At 38.8% G+C, this 20,762-nt stretch overlaps 1 protein-coding gene and 1 pseudogene across 2 annotated transcripts in view; both read right to left on the bottom strand.

The window, feature by feature from the left end:
- Positions 1-20,762, bottom strand: part of DGKZ (diacylglycerol kinase zeta) — a 746,996-nt gene that overhangs the window by 667,110 nt on the left and 59,124 nt on the right. The gene's annotated exons all lie outside the window — the stretch shown is intronic.
- On the bottom strand, positions 9,558-9,698 carry LOC147024378 (signal recognition particle RNA; annotated as a pseudogene).

The raw sequence follows: 20,762 nt of genomic DNA, 5'->3' as shown, positions 1-20,762 counted from the left end.
TAATATCTCCTCATGACCTTATCCTGCATGTGATTATTGTACAAGCTCTTCCTTAATTTTGTCATTGAAGGAAAAGAAATTGTCTTTATTCTGTTTTCCATTGAATGATGGTAAGAGGTGAAGAGGTGGTCGGTGGAGTGAAAATACTTTTTTTTTTTAAACTTCAAGTAGACCATTTTTGCGAAGTACAACAAACTTATAAAAAGCAGAGATTGTCAAAATAATAACAATTAAAACTAGAATGGCACTCGGTGGAGCGCATACCGCCGCCCCCAATTCCTGATCCACGAGAACATATCAGGCCCAATACATTTTTAAGATATCATGCCATATATCGTTTTTGAGCCCCATCTCTCAATGGTGAAGAATCACTTAAAAATTAAATAATTCTTGTATCCGGATCGGGATTCGGATCTTTACCAAAATTTAATCAATTCATCTTTGTCACACACCCAACACTGTCAACCAGGTTTCGTCTGAATCCGTCCATAACCTTTTTAGATATTGTGTTATATATCATTTTAGCCCGATCACTCAATGGTGAAAAATCACTTTTAAAAATTCTCGGATCCAGATCCTGATCCGGGTCATCACCGAAATCAAGTAAATTCTCTCTTGCCACACATCCAACCTGTCCAACAAGTTTTGCCCGAATCTATCCACAACTTTTTGAGATATCCTACTCAGAGACTAATAGAAAAAGAGGGCTGAAAACATAACCTCCGTCCACCCTTGGCGGTGGATGTAATGAAAGGGTTTCAAGGAATTTGTTATTTGTAAAGCAAAGTTGAAAATATTTGAGAGGAAACACAGTCATCTGTGAGTAAGAAACACAGTAATCTGTGAGTGACGGAGGGTTAGAGGAGGTAGAAAACATTGTAGGTCGACAATGGGAAGACATGAGATACCATGAATAATAATATAAAAACACTTGCCCAGTATGACCATTTTGTTTGTCATGTGAAAAGCACAAACACAAAAAATTCAGCAGTGATGTTGAAATGGTGTCAGAGAAACTGCACATGGAGCTGATTGATATTCATTCAGTACCACTCTGTGAATGGTATTGATACAGAGGAAGCTGTTACAAAATGCTTTATATTTTGCTCCACCACAAACTGCTTGTAGGCTCTTTTAATAACTAAGAATTGTGGTGTAGCCTAATCTCAATTCCTTTCTAAGCAGCTCTGAGAAGTGTAAATTCTTCTTTTGACTTTCCATTATGTTTCATCCTCCAATATCAAAGGAGATATTTGTTATCTCATTATGTCTTTCTCATCTTCCTTTTGGGATTCCTTTCCATTCTCACATGAGCCTTTGGCTACTCTGGCACGCCTCTTCAAGTGATCCAGATATAAGTTGGCCACCTTTATTTGCAACCCCAAATTATATACATCTAGTTATTTGGTATTTTCGACACTATGTTATTATTTTCTAGTTGTTGTGGTTATTTATTTTGAATTATTTGAGATAATATTTTTGCAGGACATTGTAAGGGGCCACTTCATTGGTACATTTGGATTGTTGGGGTAAAAAGGAGGGGGCAAGGCAGTGTGAAAAATAAAATAAACCAATGTCACCCGCAGGGTGACCCATATCTTGCCAACAGGTGACCACGTGTGACTTCTTTAAGGTCACACTGAGGTGAACAGAGCTGCTATCCACCAGGAGCGACTCCTTGAGGAATATCTGCCTACGAGAGATTCCGATGAGAATCGTTCTACAGAGTAACCATGAAAAATATGCTTTTGCCTCATAACGTCACCAAATGACGTCATAATGTCTCAAGCTTGACATATCTAGAAAGCACTCATCGAGGTGTTCAATTTGAGGTACTACACGATATGGTTCCTAAAACTTGAAAATTTGACATTGGGGTCAAATATGTTTGACCTTAGGCGCTAACCATGAAGGTCAAGGCCAATCGCCACCAAAAATTAATCAGCTGAGCGCCAGACCATGAACTATATTCCCATGAAGTTTGAAGACGATCCGATCAAAATTACTCAAAAAATAAGGGTTTCGTCGACTCCCTTGATTTGCTACAAAGTGACCTTGACCTTTGACCTTGACCTTCAAAATTTTGTGCGCTGAAAGGGACCTCTATAGGCCTCTGATATGCGAAGTTACAAAAATTTCCAATGATAACTGTGCTCTGCAGAATTTTTTGTATGTGATTACAGACAAACAAACAAACAAAAAAAAACAAAAAAACATACAAGCTGACGAACATATCTTGCAAAAACTTCGTTTTGGCAAGATAATGAAAAATTTTTTAAATGGAGTTAAGGAAGAGAAGGAAAGGTAATAGGAGACATTCTTGAGGACAGGTAAGTATGACAACTAGGAATGGGGAGATAATGGAAAGGTTTTTGAAGAAGTTTAAGACAATCCACCCTTCCAATGTGGAATAAGGGAAAATGGTAAAAATTGCACAACATTTGCAATTTCCTTCATTCATATGACTATATGCACAACAGGTTTGTAATGTTTCATGTGAATGTGTGCTGATGTCAGATCCGGCAAGAGGTGCGAATGAGTCAGATGTGCGGGTGGACCTCATGGTTGTTGGCTGTTGCTTAATTGTTCTGTTTGCTGTTTAAGCATTTATCAAATACAACTTTTCGAAACAAAAGCTGTTATTTTCTCTATGATATTTTGGCTGCTGATACAATCATAGTAGGAGAATGGGGCTTTGAAGATACCCCAAAATTTACATTGAAGTGTATGGGGGAAAAGGGAAAAACCTTATGACCAACACCCCAAATTCCTCAAAATTCCCTCCTATTTCGCCCTTTCCTCCTCGCTTCCCTCTCATTAATACCCCAGAAATCGGTATACTAACGTCTTTGAACTCATATAGTGAACCAATTAATATTTGTTTATGTTCTATTTTAGGAAGCAACTTAATTTTCTTGTAGCACTCATCACCATCTTGTATAATAACAAAGAATAAGTTGGAACTTGGTTCTTGGTTTAAGTATCGTTGTTGAGCAGAGATAAAATGGCAAACCTCTTGAGCCACATATCATTTTGAGATTGTAGTAGATTATTTTTCCATTGATTTGTTGACATCCATAAAAGTTTTCTGTCCATTCAAATATATTTATTTCTTTCACACCCTTTAATTCATTTGTAATTAAATATATTTGTTTATCTGTTTTATCGATATAGATATACAAGTATATTTTAAAATAAAAGTTCAGTAATTAAAAATTTCAAACGATAAAAATGGTGAAACACCCATTGAGTTTCTCTACTTTGCTTTGAAAGAAAAATCACATTATGCTTCCATCAAAAAATTCTCAAGATTAACCAAATCACAACTACACAATGGAGAATGAAAAACATCCTTGTAAGAGATGTCTCAACTCCTTTCATACAAAAGAACAATTCCATCAACATTTGGAATATTGGAGCAATCATAAATCAACTGCAATTAATATGCCAAATGTAGGTTCACACATGTCATACAAAGATTTCAACAAATCTATAAAGCATACATTTGCGATATATGCTGATTTTGAAAGTATCTCTGAAATTATGATAGATACTGCTTCTCCAAATCCAGATTAATCAAACACAAATAAATATCAAAAACATAATCCTTGTGGTTTTTGTTGTTATATTAAATCATCTGTTGGTGATGAATACCTCAAGTTAGAACTCCACTCGAGGAGAAGATGCCTCCCATGAGTTTGTGAAACGACTGGAAAAAGACTATTCAATTACCGAAGATCATCGAAAAAAATCGATAAACCAATGTCCTCAACAAAATAAGAGAAAATAAAATTTAGTCAACTACAGGATGTCTGTCATATTTGTGAGGAGAAAATTAGTTAAGGTCCAAAGGTAAGAGACCATTGTCATCTCACTGGTAAATATAGAGTTCCAGCTCATCAGAGTTGCAATCTCAATTTTAAACTTCCCTCTTTCATTCCAGTATTTCTTCACAACACTCACTATGACACATCTTTTTATTAAAGAATTGAGAAAAACCAGTGGAGATATTTCAGCCATTCCTAACATGAACCAGAATTACATCTCATTCACAAAAACAATCTCTACATCTCCCATAACTCATATCAGATTTCTTGACACATTCAAGTTTATGTCAATTCCATTATCTGACTTGGTATCAAATGTTAAAAACTTTCCAATTCTCCAATCACATTTCTCAAATCAAGAAGAGATTGAACTCCTATCACAAAAGGGGATATATCCTTATGATTATATAAACACATTTGAGAGGTTTAAAGAAACACAACTTCTCTCAAAGGAAAGTTTCTATAATGAGTTTAATAAAAGTCAAATAACTGATGAAGATTATGCACAAGCACAAAATCTTTGGAAGAAGTTTAATTTTAAGAATCTTGGGGAATGTCATGATCTGTATCTTAAAACTGATGTTCTTTTATTGGCTGATGTATTTGAGACATTGAGAACAGTCTGTCATAATAAAAAAATTCCTATTGAGTAAACCCTGCTCACTATTATACAGCCACATGATTGGCTTGAAGTGCGATGTTAAAAATGACAATACAACCATTGGAATTAATCGGTGATAGTTATGTTATGCTTTTGATGATAGAGAAAGCTAAAAGATGGAATATCACAAGTCTGTTCTTTGAGAAATGCTAAAGTAAACAACAAATACCTTCCTAACTATGATATTAAAAAAGATAGTTCTTACTTGATGGATTATGATGCTAGTAATTTATAGGGATGGACTATGTCTCAATCTTTACTTGATGGTAATCTGAAAGGGGTGAAGGAGAAACATCATGAAAGAGTTTTACAAAACATCATTATCTCTTCTCAAAAATAATTGGATAAAGCAGGAGTCCGGTATTACTTTGAGGTTGATTTGAAATATACAGAAGAACTCAATAAAAAATAAATAAAGACCTTCCATATGCTCCTGTTAAAGAAAGTCCAATTAAAAAATGGCTCAGCAGTTATTAAGAATCATTTCCCACCACAAATTCATATCAACCAACAGAAAAATTTCAACTACATTATAAGATAAAGGTAATTATGTTATACACCGAAGAAACCTGAGGCAATATTTATCTGCTGGTTTGAAAGTGGAGAAAATTCATAGAATTTTAAAGCTTAGACAAAGTCATTGGTTGAAGACCTCAATTTATTTTAATATGTAAAGGAGAACAGAAGCAAAAACAGATTCTGAGAAAGACTTTTACAAGCCGGCAGGCGATGAGGGATTCACTAGGATCGAAGCGCTGGATACGATGCTTTTCATTCTGACCGATCCACCGACGAAGATTCATTGCCAAGACATATTGGTTCACATACGACTATCGAAAATGATAGGAATAGACAAAACATAAGACTTGCGAGATCTTGGAAACAAGTTTTTCCTATTGTGTATTTTGCCAACTGGCACTCCTCATAAAAAATGATGGTAAATAGACACCCTATTTTTGAAGGACTACCATTTGAAAAATAATCGGTTTGCTGGTTTGTGCTGTGGAGCCTCGCGTTGCACACACACACACACACACACACACACACACACACACACACACACACACACACACACACACACACACGGAAAACCCAATAAACTTCTCTCAATGCTCTTGTTTGACCACACCTCCTGAGCCACACAATATTTTTCATAAGCCACGCCCACTTTCCTACGCCACTCCCACTTTAAATAATAAATAATTGGAGGTGGTGTGTGGGTCTTGATCGTTTTCGGTAAATAAATAAATAAATAATTGGAGGTGGTGTGTGGGTCTTGATCGTTTTCGGTAAATAAATAAATAATTGGAGGTGGTGTGTGGGTGGGGAATCATTTTCGGTAAATACATAAATAATTGGAGGTTGTGTGTGGATCGTGGAATCGTTTTCAGTTAATAATTGAAGGTGGTGTGTGGATCGTGGAATTGTTTTCGGTAAGTAAATAAATAAATAATTGGAGGTGGTGTTTGGGTCGTGGAATCGTTTTCAGCAAATAAATAAATAACTGGAGGTGGTGTGTGGATCGTGGAATCGTTTTCAGTAAATAAATAAATAATTAAAGGTGGTGTGTGGATCGTGGAATTGTTTTCGGGAAATAAATAAATAACTGAAGGTGGTGTGTTGGTGGGGAATTGTTTTCAGTAAATAAATAAAAATTGGAGGTGGTGTGTGGATCGTGGAATTGTTTTCAGTGAATAAATAAATAATTGAAGGTGGTGTGTGGATCGTGGAATTGTTTTCAGTAAATAAATAAATAATTGGAGGTGGTGTGTGGGTGGGGAATCGTTTTCAGTAAATAAATAATTAAATAAATAAAGGTGGTGTGTGGATTGTGGAACCGTTTTCAGTAAATAAATAAATAATTTGAGGTGGTGTGTGGGTGGGGAATCGTTTTCAGTAAATAAATAAATAATTAAAGGTGGTGTGTGGATCGCGGAATCGTTTTCAGTCAATAAATAAATAATTGATGGTGGTGTGTGGATCGTGGAATTGTTTTCAGTAAATAAATAAATAATTTGAGGTGGTGTGTGGGTGGTGGAATCGTTTTCAGTAAATAAATAAATAATTGGAGGTGGTGTGTGGGTGGTGGAATCGTTTTCAGTAAATAAATAAATAATTGGAGGTGGTGTGTGGGTGGTGGAATCGTTTTCAGTAAATAAATAAATAATTGGAGGTGGTGTGTGGGTGGGGAATCGTTTTCAGTAAATAAATAAATAAATAATTAAAGGTGGTTTGTGGATCGTGGAATCATTTTTGGTAAATAAATAAATAATTGAGGGTGGCGTGTGGATCGTGGAATAGTTTTCGGTAAATAAATAAATAATTGGAGGTGGTGTGTGGATCGTGGAATTGTTTTCAGTAAATAAATAGATAATTGGAGGTGGTGTGTGGGTGGTGGAATCGTTTTCAGTAAAAAAATAAATAACTAAAGGCGGTGTGTGGATCGTGGAATTGTTTTCGGTAAATAAATAAATAATTGAAGGTGGTGTGTGGGTCGTGGAATCGTTTTCGATAAATAAATAAATAATTGAATTTGGTGTGTGGGTCGTGGAATCGTTTTCGGTAAATAAATATACATATTATTAGAAATCTACAAAGACAGAAATGCCGGCAATTCCATTTATTTTGGATCCTTTTCACTTTGGTCAACAACATTTGGATCGAGGAGAGATCGAAGGGGGAACGACGGTGTAGTTCCTTACAAACACTGTATACACACCTTAAATGACGGTAAATAGACACCCGATTTGAAGGACGACCATTTGAAAAATAAAATGTTAATCAAAAATCGGCTCAAGTAAAATTTTCTAAATATCTCGAAGTGTTTAATTCCGAAGTGTCGTTTCTCTACATTCAAAACTGAAGGACAAGTATTGAAAATACTGTACGCGGTTTTTCGGCTGCTGCACAGCAACAGGTGGTTGCTAGGCAACGAAATTCAAATGCGCACATTCCCAGTATATATTCCACCTGTTGGCAAAGTTTCATCGAAATCGGTTTGCTGGTTCATGCTGTGGAGCCTCGCGTTGCAGACACACACACACACACACACACACACACACACACACACACACACACACACACACACACACACACACACACACACACACACACACACACACACACACACACACACACACACACACACGGAAAACCCCACAATAAGGGATATCTCGTATATAGTGAATCCAATAAATCAAAAAATAATGTGTTTGGAAGACTATCGAAAATGATAGGAATAGACAAAACATCAGACTTGCGAGATCTTGGAAACAAGCATCCAAATAAATTAATAAACCAAGTTTTCAATATTTTTTTCAATGGAGATGTTTTCAGAGAACTTTTGTGCTATTTGTATGAATAAATAGAGCACTGAAATGGATAAACCGATTTATTCAGGAACATCAATTCTTGACTTGTCAAAGTTGTTAATGTATAACTCCTTCTACAACAACTTTAAGAAGAAATATGCGGAAGGGTTAATCTACTTTATATGAATACAGACATACATTTTGAAAATCAATACAGAAGATATTTATAAGGATATGTCTGAGGATGTTGATATTTATGATGCAAGCAATTATAAATCAAATAACAAACTATTCTCGACAAAGAATAAAAAGGTTATTGGAAGTTTAAAGATGAATTGTGTGGAAATATAATGAGTGAATTTGTGGGATTGAGAGCAAACGCTTATGCTTATAAATATATTGATAATGAGATTGAAAAGAGTGATAAAAAGTTAAAGGGAGTAAGGAAAAATGAAATCAAGACCCAATAAATTTTGAAGCTTATTATAACTATTTAGCCTTTAAGAAAGAAGAGTTTAGAAAAATAAATACAATAAGAAGTTATAAACATCAATTATATACAGAGGAGGTAAAAAAAGGCTTCTGATGATAAGAGGTTTATTTTAGAAAAAGGAAATGACACCTTTCCTTCTGGATATTATATTTAAAGGATAAGTATAAGAGTTAATATACACACAACATAGTACAAGTAAAAGTGATAAGATATACATCATAAAAATTTGGTTGGGGGGTTTTATCGGGCTAGAGCTGCCTTTCTAAACTGGCATATAAATTATAGAACCAAGCAATACCAAACCAAAGAGTGGAGAAAATCACAGCCTTGGTGTTTAAATGGAAATCATAATGAATGTGAGAAATAATTAAAACAAAAGTAGATAAAGCTTTTCAACAAATAAATTTAATTGCAAATGAATTAAAGGATGTGAAAGAAATAAATATATTTGAATGGACAGAAAACTTTGATGGATGTCAACAAATCAATGGAAAAACAATCTACGACAATCTCAAAATGATATGAGAGGATTTGATATTTGTGTTTTGGTTTAGTTGGAAGAGAGAGAAATAGGAAGAAATTTTGGGAATTTGGGCTGTCAGTGAAAATGATTTTCGCTTTTCTTCCATTCACTTCAATGTAAATTTTGGGGTATCCCAGAAGCCCCATTCTCCTACTTACAATGCACTACAAGTTAAAGATAAAGTTGTTAAGTCAACCTAAATTTTAACTAGTAGTGCCTTCATCAGTGTGTTTGATGGGTCACTGCAAATATGGTGCAATTTGGACCCCCAAAAGTATAAGAGTGTAATATATACATGTGTTTGTAGAACTGCATATGTTGTTCTTCTTTCGGCTGCTCCCGTTAGGGGTCGCCACAGTGGATCATCCGTTATGATCCGCATACTGATTTGGCACAGGTTTTACGCCGGATGCCCTTCCTGATGCAACCCTGGTCGCCTCTTACGACACAGGGATAAGGATTGGGTTTCGTCATGATTCCAGGCTGCCCTACACCCTCTCAGCACGGCCCAGCGCAGCGCTCCCATCCTCCAACCCAAGCCTCCGAGTAGCTGGATTACAGGCGCACGCCACTACGCCCGGTGTTTGTAGATCTGCATATATGTTGTTGTTTGTCTTTCGGCTGCTCCCATTAGGGGTCACCACAGCGGATCATCCGTTATGATCCGCATACTGATTTGGCACAGGTTTTACGCCGGATGCCCTTCCTGACGCAACCCTGGTCGCCTCTTACGACACAGGGATAAGGATTGGGTTTCGCCATGATTCCGGGCTGCCCTACACCCTCTCATTGCGCGGCCCAGTGCAGAGCTCCCGTCTTCAAGCAATCCTCCAACCCAAGCCTCCGAGTAGCCGGATTACAGGCGCACGCCACTACGCCCGGTGTTTGTAGATCTGCATATATATCTACTTTAATAAAGCAGCCCTTGCATGTGAAATTGTTCATCTGGAGTCTAGACAAATATCCTGATGAGTCTGTCATGTTCTCATAGGAGGGGTGAAAGGTCCAAACCTCATCAAACATTTCCTGTCTTTCCCCATTCCTGGTTAAAAATATTGAGAATTCCAGAAAAACCACCGACTTACACAAATAACTTTTTTAATATAAAATACTTCTTCTTCTTCTTCTTCTTCTTCTTCTTCTTCTTCTTCTTCTTCTTCTTTGACTGCACAATTATTCCCAAGTCCTTGTGGGTGTGGCCGGGGGAAGTTTTTGTCCCAAGTCTTTCATAAACTGGCTGGCCAGGCCTGATGCTTGACTAAGTAGTTAGGCTGGAATTTGGCCAGGGTACTGACGACAGCTCACCAAATTTTCGCAAAGGACATGGTTCTTTAACATCCACTAACAAATGCCAGCAGATGGGATGCCCAGTTTAACAAGGGACAGCACACACATTGATGAATCACTCTGCCTGTGAAACATCAGGATGACAGTTATATTTGGGTCCGAAGTCGAACTCAGGCTGACAACTTAGAGGTGGGTGTGCATACCACTTGTCCATCCTGCCAGCCCAGCATTTACTTCCTTGTGAAAATTTCTACAAAAAGGAAGTAAAATAACCCAAGTAAAGAAGGATGTCCCACTGCACGAGCAATGGCATGCATAGCTTGGAATAACCTCAGAGTCATTTCAATCAAGTATGGATCCATTTAATTTCTTACCAATATGGATGAACCAATGTAAAAAGAATGCTGATAAAATCACATTAATACTTTGAATATTGCAGCTCAATAGGACAGAAGCTTTGACTGAATGCATCAAGAGTCTTGCTTTGAAGAAGAAAACTGATGAGGGGGTTGAACTGGATTAGAGGTTGTCTACTTCACTATTTAATAACTTCAAAACAATTGAAGGATAGTGAAGATCCACATACTTCACATCCACATACTTGCCTGCCACATACTTGCCTTTTGCATCCTACATGTTTGAGATATGAAATGACCTGCATTTATCCCAGATACAATGTCAATCAGGATGATTTTAGATTTTTGTCTTTCTATTAGCTGTTTTGGAAAACGTATTCATTGCAGAAAAAAAGTACAAACAAATACAGGTACATTCGGAGTACACCACCCCCATGCTAAATAAATAAATAAATAAATAAATAACATACCCTCCAGCATGCAAGACAACCGGGATGCCTTCGGCGCCCGGCAATGCCGCGGTGCAGCACATGCAGATGGAATTAGGAGGGAGAGGTGCACAACAACCGAGAAAACAAACAAATGCAGTAAAAACTGAGTACTCCCTTCCTTCGGTACCTGGTGATGACATCATGCATCGACTAGATATGGAATTGGGAAGGAGGGGTGTACAACAAAAAAAATAAAGAAAACAAATAATTTATTAATTGTGAAATTTAAATAATAAATAATAATCGTAAAATTAATGAATTTCTTAATCATTTGGCTAATAATATACCAAAACTACCACCGTTTCATCCGAATCTGTAACTTTTTGAAAATTAAGTAATTTATCGAAAAATGAATAATTAATCGATTAATTAATGAATCAATAAACCAAAAATACTCTTTTTCGCCAAATCACTTGGTCAATGTTGTGTCCAAATATTAGTTTCTGAGCTCAAGAGGTGCCTGAGATATTGCCCAGATGAGAAAGAAAATAAATAAGGAATTAATAAATCTATAATTATTAAGTAATTTATCAATTAATTCATTAATCAAAAAATAAAATAATAACCTTTTTGCCAAAGCACATCTTCACTTTTGTCCCCAAATTTCAGCTTTCTCGCTCAAAGAATGGCTGAGATATCGCCTGGACAAACAAGAAAGAAAGAAAGAAAGAAAGAAAACAAACGGAGTAAAAACTGAGTACTTCCCTTCCTTCGTCACCGGCAATGTCATCATGCATTGCCTGGATATGGAATTGGGAAGGAGCGGTGTACAATACTGTATCTTTTTCATGGTGAATATTCTTCAAGCTTTGTTTGGCAGTATCAGACGAGCTACATTAGCAGATTACAAAGCAGATGAGCAGTTGCCTGATTCTGAAGCATGCTTAGGTTTAACTCAATATCTCAGTGGGCTATCTACTGTGGAGAGCTAATGCCAAGTAAAAGAATGCCGTTTGAAACAAACAATTCCTGAGGTGCATGCATACAAAGCACCAGATCAGAAGCATGGCCACACGCCGAGCAAGCAAACAGCATGGCAAGATGTCAGCAGAAACACGAGGCAGAACCAATGGCTTCAGTTCAACTAACCTTAATCTTTACAGCCTATTAAACATTTTCAAACAGAAAACAAACATCAGATGGTCACAACATGCCATGAAAAAAAGTACACGTCTGTTTAAAATGAATTACTGCTCATATCTTTGTTGTACGATCTTCAAAAGCAACAAAAATTAATATAACAACAACAAAAATTGACATCATAGCTTTACACTGAGAAAAGCAAGAATGCACAAAACAAGGCCAAGATTGGTTTGTGTTAAACTAAGTACACACACCAAAGTAGATGGTATTCATAGAATACTTACCCTGTGCAGTCTTGAGATGGACTTGGTGTTTTTTGAAAGGTTGTTTGTTTTTTGATCCAATATGGTGCCAGACCAGTGACCGATGATGTCACTTTTATAAAACTATATGTCCCATGGGTAGTTGAGGAATTAGTTAAAGTTTTGCATTGCTCGGTGAGCAGTTTCAACAATTGCAGACACATTTATTTTCATACTGACCGGATCAAGCATTGCACTTATCAAATTATGACGTCATAAGGAAAGCACCAATGACAACATCATCAACATATGTTCTTCCACATGGGGAGTACTTGACAATCAGCCATGTTTCAATTTTTCCATGGAGTGGTTTCAGAAATATAGAGGTTTGGAGGTACTGTATAGAGGTTTCCTAAAGTAGGGAGGCGCACCTATTTGGAAAATTTAGTGTAAATCAGACGATTGGTTGCTGAGAAAATGAATTTTAAAAATACAGACATGTCAGTACGCACGTACGGACATGACCGATCACTTAACCCCGCTTTTTGCTTCAAGATCACAAGGTAAAAAAGAAACACAAACTAAAAAACAACCCAAAATTCAAAGTCCACCCAAGTCTGCTTTGTATTAAAACTAAGCTTGACGAAAACAACAGCCAAAAAACATGTAAATTTTTATCAATTAGTGTTCCACATATTCTTAGAATAAAGAATCCTGGTGTTGGCGCAGTGGTTAGGGCAGCGGCTTGGGATCCAAAAGGTCCTGAGTTCAAACCCCGTTGAGCCACTGAATTAATACACCAGGGGGTTGACTCAGCCTGTCATCTTTCTGAGGTCGGCGAAATGAGTACCAGTATACTGGGCCGGTGTATACCCCGGTTAAAATAGGTGTACCATATCCCTGTGTCATAAGAGGCGACCAGGGTTGCGTCAGGAAGGGCATCCGGCGTAAAACATGTGCCAAATCACAATGCGGATCATACGGATGATCCGCTGTGGCGACCCCTAACGGGAGCAGCCGAAAGAAGAAGAAGAAGAAAATATTCTTAGAATAAAGGTTTGTTGAAAATTTGATGGCCAAATCCCAAATGATAAACTAGAAAGCATCTTAAAATGCAAGGGCACAAAATAAGGATTACAAAACATGGCCTCCCATGCTGATGTGCTAAAAAGAGATATTTGTAATTACTGTGACTTTGCCCTTTGACATTTTGACCCAATTGTTAATTCATGTTCTCCATTTTCTCATAATAAAGGTTTGTTGAAAATTTGATGACAAAAGCTCAAATGGTAAACTGGACAGACAGATGATAGAGACACTTACACAAACACAATTGCAAAACTCAGTCTAATTCTCATTTACCTGCTTGCCACTCCTTTTGGCAGCCAGTTGGCTGAAACCATATTTGGCCAACTACATCCAGTTCCAGCAGTCTTCATGTTACAATGGCTGATAAAAATATTCACCACCCCCCCCCCATCCACAGTTTTCCCATTTTGATGCTACCTGAGATTATTAAAGTGCAACTCACTTGGTCAACCAACAAGGCAAACATGAAGACCAAGGAGCTTTCCAAAGAAGTCAGACATAAAGTGGTGGAGAAGCACTGTTCAGGAAAGGATTATAAGAAGATTTCAAAGTTACTCATTATCCCTTTGAGAACGGTGAAATCCATCATTAAGAAGTGGAAGACATATCATACCATCCAGACTCTACCCAGCTGAGGTCGCCCATCCAAATTCAGCAGCCGGGCAAAAAGGAAACCAATTTGGGATGTCACTGTAAATCCAACAATGACTGAAGGGTCTGCAAGGCTCTATGTCTGAGATGGGGGGTCAGTGTTCATCAATCAACGATATCCCATTCCCTTCAAAAATCTGGCCACCATTGACAGGTGGAAAGAAAGAAGCCATTACTGAAAAACACATGGAAAAGCTCATATGGAGTTTCGAAAAAGGCATCTTAATGATACTGCAAGCATGTGGAGAAAAGTTTTGTGGTGAGACGAGACAAAAATTGAAGTTTTTGCTCTAAATTCAAAGCGTTACATTCAAAAGGTGCTTCCACCAAGTACTGACCGAAGGGGCTGAATACTGCTACCACCAGTGAATTTTGATTTGTACAATTTGTTGCAGGTATTCCTGACATGTAACCTCCTTCAACTATCACAGTGTTTCGTTTGATCTCTCTAGTTATGAATAAAAACGTTCATTTGGAAAAATTGTTTCTACATAATTCGTAATTCATCTAAATGTGGCATTATTGGAAGTGTGTGAATACTTTTACAGTCCACTGCAACTATCTGAATAACTTATTCCATTCTCAGTTCAAATAAATAAATAAAATAAATCAGTAACTTTTACAGATTTTGGTAACTTGGTCAATCATCAGAGGAATTGCAATGAGCAAAGCAATTATGTGGGCAAAGTAATTCCATTTTTCCAATGACTCGAATTATGTTAATGTATTAGGCCAACCTGGAAGGTTTTCTCCTTAGCTTTCTCTTGTGTGCACTCGCCATGGTTCCTCTCTTTGTCTCCCTGCATCCATTCACGATAAAATCTCCCTGGGTCTCTTGTGGCTCTTCACTGTAGTCTTTCCCTTGGTTGCTCATGCATGCACTCTCCATGGGTTTTCTGTGTCTCACTGGCATGCGAACAATCCTGCCTTTTTATCTTGCCAAAACGAAGTTTTGCAAGATATGTTAGTCAGCTTGTATGTTTTTTTTTGTTTGTTTGTTTGTTTGTCTGTAATCACGAATAAAAAATTCTGCAGAGCACAGTTATCATTGGAAATTTTTGTAACTTCGCATATCAGAGGCCTATAGAGGTCCCTTTCAGTGCACAAAATTTTGAAGGTCAAGGTCAAAGGTCAAGGTCACTTTGTCGCAAATCAGAGGAGTCGACGAAACCCTTATTTTTTGAGTAATTTTGATCGGATCGTCTTCAAACTTCAAGGGAATATAGTTCATGGTCTGGCGCTCAGCTGATTAATTTTTGGTGGCGATTGGCCTTGACCTTCATGGTTAGCGCCTAAGGTCAAACATATTTGACCCCAAGGTCAAATTTTCAAGTTTTAGGAACCATATCGTGTAGTACCTCAAATTGAACACCTCGATGAGTGATTTCTAGATATGTCAAGCTTGAGACATTATGACATCATTTGGTGACGTTATGAGGCAAAAGCATATTTTTCATGGTTGCTCTGTAGAACGATTCTCATCGGAATCTCTCGTCGGCAGATATTCCTCAAGGAGTCACTCCTGGTGGATAGCAGCTCTGTTCACCTCAGTGTGACCTTAAAGAAGTCACACGTGGTCACCTTTTGGCAAGATACAGGTCACCCTGTGGGTGACATTGGTTTTTTATTTTTATAGCCAGGTCCCCTAACGACCCACAGTGTCATGCTTGTGCTCTTGTAGCACTGATGTTGCACACATGGACATGCCAACAGCTGCACCCTTGGAGTACACGAAGTTCTAGGTTCTCTCGATCACATTGGCTATCTTGCCAGCAGGCACAGTCATCAGTTTTGCTTCATCCCCATCGTAAGCAGATTCTTCGTGTTTTGTTTTCTCTTGCCTCTCTTCTCGCCTCACTTCTCCCACCCTCTCCTCCCTCCATCATCTCTCAGTCAGTCCAAGTCACACACGTTCTTCCAGAAACTCAACTGGTTACCCTCCCCAATTCTAAGCTGAATGGTCTCCTCCTCTTCCTTCATCCATCTTATTCTTTTGTCTATGGAACTGACTCAGTGTATTTTATTGTATGCCCTTCCCTCATTTCTGTAAATAGTATTTCCCATCTTCACATTACATATTTTCTGCCATTCCCACTCCTGCTTTCCTTGACCGTCTCTGATCCACTCTCACCCCTTTCCTCTAAGTGACTCATTCACTCATGTGATACATTTATCTCTCTGTTCTCCTTTGTTCATCTGTCATTTTGAACCTGCTGTTTAGCTTCTTGTTTAGCTTATCCATGACCCAAGATTGCTTTAGTACACTGAAGGTGACTACACGGGGATGCAGTGCATGCTTTTGCATTGGTTGCTGGAGAACTACATCATAAACTTTTGGATAGTAGCAAGCAGCCTCGATCAACCAACAATTGTTGGTTGTCGTTTAGGACATTCACAGCAAATGGCCTGAAATAGCAGCCACTAGCTGTGTAACTACAACTTCGGTCACTCGCATCTTAGACATACTGTTGCAAAGTGGGGATTGCCTGATACTGTCACTACAGATAATGGTCTGCAGTTCGTTTTCCAGTAAGTTTCACAAAATCCTCGCAAGCTCGGGAATAAACCACCATCTCACATCGTGCAACAACCAACAGTCAAATGGTGGTGTTGAACGCTTCAAAAGTGTGATCAAGGACAACCTGAGAGTGAGTGTTTCAGAGGGGAAGACGTATGAACAATACATTAATATCCTACTCCGCACATCCAGATCAACCGCAAACACGACAAAGAAGACACCATCTGAACTCGTGATCCATCACAACATGCACCTGCACTGAATATACTTCAGTGACCATTGCCATCAAACGAGATTGTTAGAGTGAAAACGGAATACATCGCAAAGTGACAAGACAAAGTGAAAATGTACCCAGGCAAGCAAACCTGCACACAGAGACCATGATTCCCAGTGGGTTTCACATTTTAATGTGGAACATAGGGCTGGTAAATCACAGGGAAATGCTGATGCACTCACTGAGTGCCCCTGTCTGGAGGAAGACTACAAATTTTGTGTGCGACACGAGAACAAGGAATATTTGGCTGAGCATTTTTGGCCAAAAGTAAAGGTGGGTGCCAGGCCGTGTTGAAAACTCGACAGATGGCTATAATCTCTCATTTGAGATTTTGCGTGTCCATCCATCTTTGAGTTTGTAGAAGGATCATGTCAATGCTAAAGTAGCTAAAGCATTTGATCCATCAGATTACTTTAACTTTACTTCCTGGCCGACCTGTGAAAAAAAAATCAATGTGACAAATGGGGATCAAACAAATTATTTTTAACGAATCCCACCAGTCAAACACAATGTACATTATAGAGCGTTATTATTATTATTTTTTTAAACAAGAGTTGGTCAGGGAATAAAGCTGGTACAATAAAAGGTATACACAACAATGGGGAAGGTAACACTCAATAAAATGTGGGAATCGTGTGGAAGGAAAAATGCTCGTGATAGCTCATGAGAAGGAATTGCATTCACAGATTATAATTGGCATCAGGAGGTATAATCGTTCCATACAGGCTGCATTCCAATCCTTTTACCTGCGTGACATAGAGCTAATTACAAAATAATTAACTTCATACTAGAACTTCTTGAAGGCCTTCAACCACTTTGAGGTTACAATGTAATTGTTGCGCCATGAAAACTGTTGCTAAAAATGATGATTGGATATTTTAAAGAAACTTCAAGTTGTTAGATTTCATGAAGTAAAACTTTGAAGGTATGAGAAGAGAGTTAGGTGCTCTAGATTGGGAAAAGCTAACATATGGGCTATTTGCAGACACATGGGAAACATTCAAGGAGCATATGTGCAAATTGTGGAGTAGGTATATTCCAGTGAGGTGTAAAGGTAGATGTAGAAACACCGCGGTATGAATGCATCAAGATCAAAATAGCAGGACTCAAGTCTGACTCGCATGTTGTTCGTCTTTCGGCTGCTCCCGTTAGGGGTCGCCACAGCGGATCATCTGTTATGATCCGCATGCTGATTTGGCATAGGTTTTACGCCGGATGCCATTCCTGACGCAACCCTGGTCTCCTCTTATGACACAGGGATAAGGATTGGGTTTCGCCATGATTCTGGGCTGCCATACACCCTCTCATAGCGCGGCCCAGCGCAGAGCTCCCGTCATCAAGTGATCCTCCAACCCAAGCCTCCGAGTAGCCGGATTACAGGCGCACGCCACTACGCCCGGTCAAGTCTGACTCACATAAACTCGGCAAACCAAAAGAGAATATGAAAAGGATGAAGCCAAAAACATTGAACATAGCAGAAAGACCTTCTTGAAGTATATAACGAGTAAAGAAAAGGTTAAGACAAGTGTGGATTCTATCCATTGGGACCAAACTCTGTGCAGAGCGTTGGTGCTGCCTAAGCAGTCTCCTTGGCTATTGGGCACAATCCTGGACGGGTCGCCACTCCGACACAGGATATCTGCATGATGGCACTCATTTCGCCGACTTGGAAAGAAGGCACGCAGTGTGAACCCCACCTGGTATTAATCAAACAGCTGAAAGGCATCCCAAGCCAAACCACCCTAAAAATGTGGATTCCTTGAAGAATAACAAAGGGGAATTGGTGGATAAGGTGGCAGATTTAGTAAAAAAAATAATAATTTGCTTCTACATTTACACAGGAAGTTAGGAGAACATCCAATATAGCTAAGAATATCTATCTCAGAGGTGAGAAAGGACTTATGGAGGAGATCCAAGGAGGTAGATGGAGTAAATAAACAGCTAGGAAAACTAAGAGATGATAAAGCCAGATAATATTCATCCAAGAATAGTGAGAGAGGTGGCAGAGCAGATCAGAGTGATGTGAGCCAATATCTTTAACAGCTCATTGGAGTTTGGGTCAGTACTGGAGGAATGGGCAGTCGCAAATGTAACACGGTTATTTAAGAAAGGGTCCAGAGAAAAAAATCGGAACGGTTGACCGACATAGAAGGCTTCAGTCGTGGGGAAAGTGTTAGAATCATTCAATTAAGGAACGGATAGGGAACCATTTGAATAAGTTCACGTCAATTAAAGTTGTCAACATGCATTTGGTTGAGGAAGTAATGTTTAAACAAATGTATTGGAGTTTTAAGAGGAAATTTCTGACTGGGTGGATGGGCAAGTGCAGTGGGTGAAGTTTATCTCGACTTTCAACAAGCTCTTGATGAGGTACAACAGAGAAGGCTGTTGGGTAAGATGAAGCCTGGTGGAGTGGCTGTTGGAGTGGCAAACTGGATTGGAAACTGGTGAGCAATGGGAAGCAAAGATTGTTTGTGAATTGGTGAATATCTGACTGGGGGCATGTACTGTATGTAGTGAGATACCCCATCGATCAGTTCTCGGACCAATATTATGCATTACTTGCATCAATTATTTGTACATTGGGGTTAAGAGTAAGCCCTTCAAATCAGCAAAGGACACTAAGCTTGAAGGTAGACAGTACGGGGAGGTTGTGGGATGGGGACGGGGGACGTGGGGGAAATCAGAGATATTCAGGATCACCCAGTTATTAGTCGAGATACTTGACTGGGAAAAACTTGGCAGATTCAGTTTGGCACAAAGTCAGATGCTGGGGTTGCGTAACAAAAATGAAAATATGGAACAACGTCTCATTCACTAATATAAAGAAGATAACGTCGCTCCAAGTTCCTAATGAAATTAAATAACATTCTAAATGAAAAGGGATCACACAAAAAGGTGAAACAATTTGAACCGAGGCTCGACAGCTTGGAGCCAGTGTGCGTACCCTCTCGGCCATCCTGCCATGTTGTGGGGATTCGTTGCTTTTTAGCCACTGAAAGCATTTTTCAATTCTCTCCTGAACTCAGAGTTCACTTGTCCTGTTGCTTTACTCATTCTAGTCCTCTAATTTATTTTGCATTCCTAACTCTAGGGATGGCCCCACGGAGAAACCGAGCCACGATATCACCAGGGAAGCTTGTATTTTAAGACAAAATATTTCCCCTTCTTCATCGGACAAAAAACTAAATTAATGCTCGGGAAAATACCAACAAATCAACATCAACCACAACAACAACATTGGAAAGAATTTTTTTTTTCTTTTTTAGAAACTCCACTCTCATTTTCCTACACTTTCTCCACAACATCCCCAAACTTAATGAAATCTTTCTCTTCCTCAAACCTTCTTCAGAACGTTAAAAAAAAAAAATTCAGCTTCCAAAATGTCTTTTAAAGTGCCGTACTCTGCTTATTGCTCCATCAGGAACAACCCATACATTCCTCTTCTTCATCAAAATCTCTTCCTTTTATCTTTTACATTGAGGCTTATTTCCCAAAACCTCCTCACTTCCAACCAGTTAGCTCATCCAGCCTCTTCTTTCACTTTCAGCCAAATTTCCCTCCATGCCTTCAACCAAATACATTCTTACCACACCCCACCCATGAAGCCTGTCGCAGGTTATCCAGTCTGGGAATCCTGAGATGTCAATTTTGCAAAGGCTGTGTGCACACGATAAACATTTCCTCTTCACATACATTCATGGTGTTAAACCCCTCCATATCACTACAATCCCCCCTTTCTGCTGCCCCCTCATCCTGCCCCCTCTCAACTTCAACCTTGTCCTGCCCACTGTCAGCTTCCCACCCCACACTCCTCCCCCTGACAGCTTCACCCCTGCCACACCTGGCTTTTCACCCCCTCCTCAAATCCCCCCGGTCTCCACCCGCCCTGCACCCTCTCGTTGATCCGTTCCACAACCCTATGTCCTATCAGCAGCTGCTCCCCCTCTCCCTAA

The sequence above is a fragment of the Eptatretus burgeri genome, chromosome 6, assembly GCF_056783735.1.
Source record: "Eptatretus burgeri isolate ZD-2024b chromosome 6, Ebu_testis_v1, whole genome shotgun sequence".
Classification (NCBI taxonomy): Eukaryota; Metazoa; Chordata; class Myxini; order Myxiniformes; family Myxinidae; genus Eptatretus; species Eptatretus burgeri.
The sequence above is the reverse complement of the archived record's forward strand: the minus strand, read 5'-3'. Positions and strand labels throughout refer to the sequence as shown.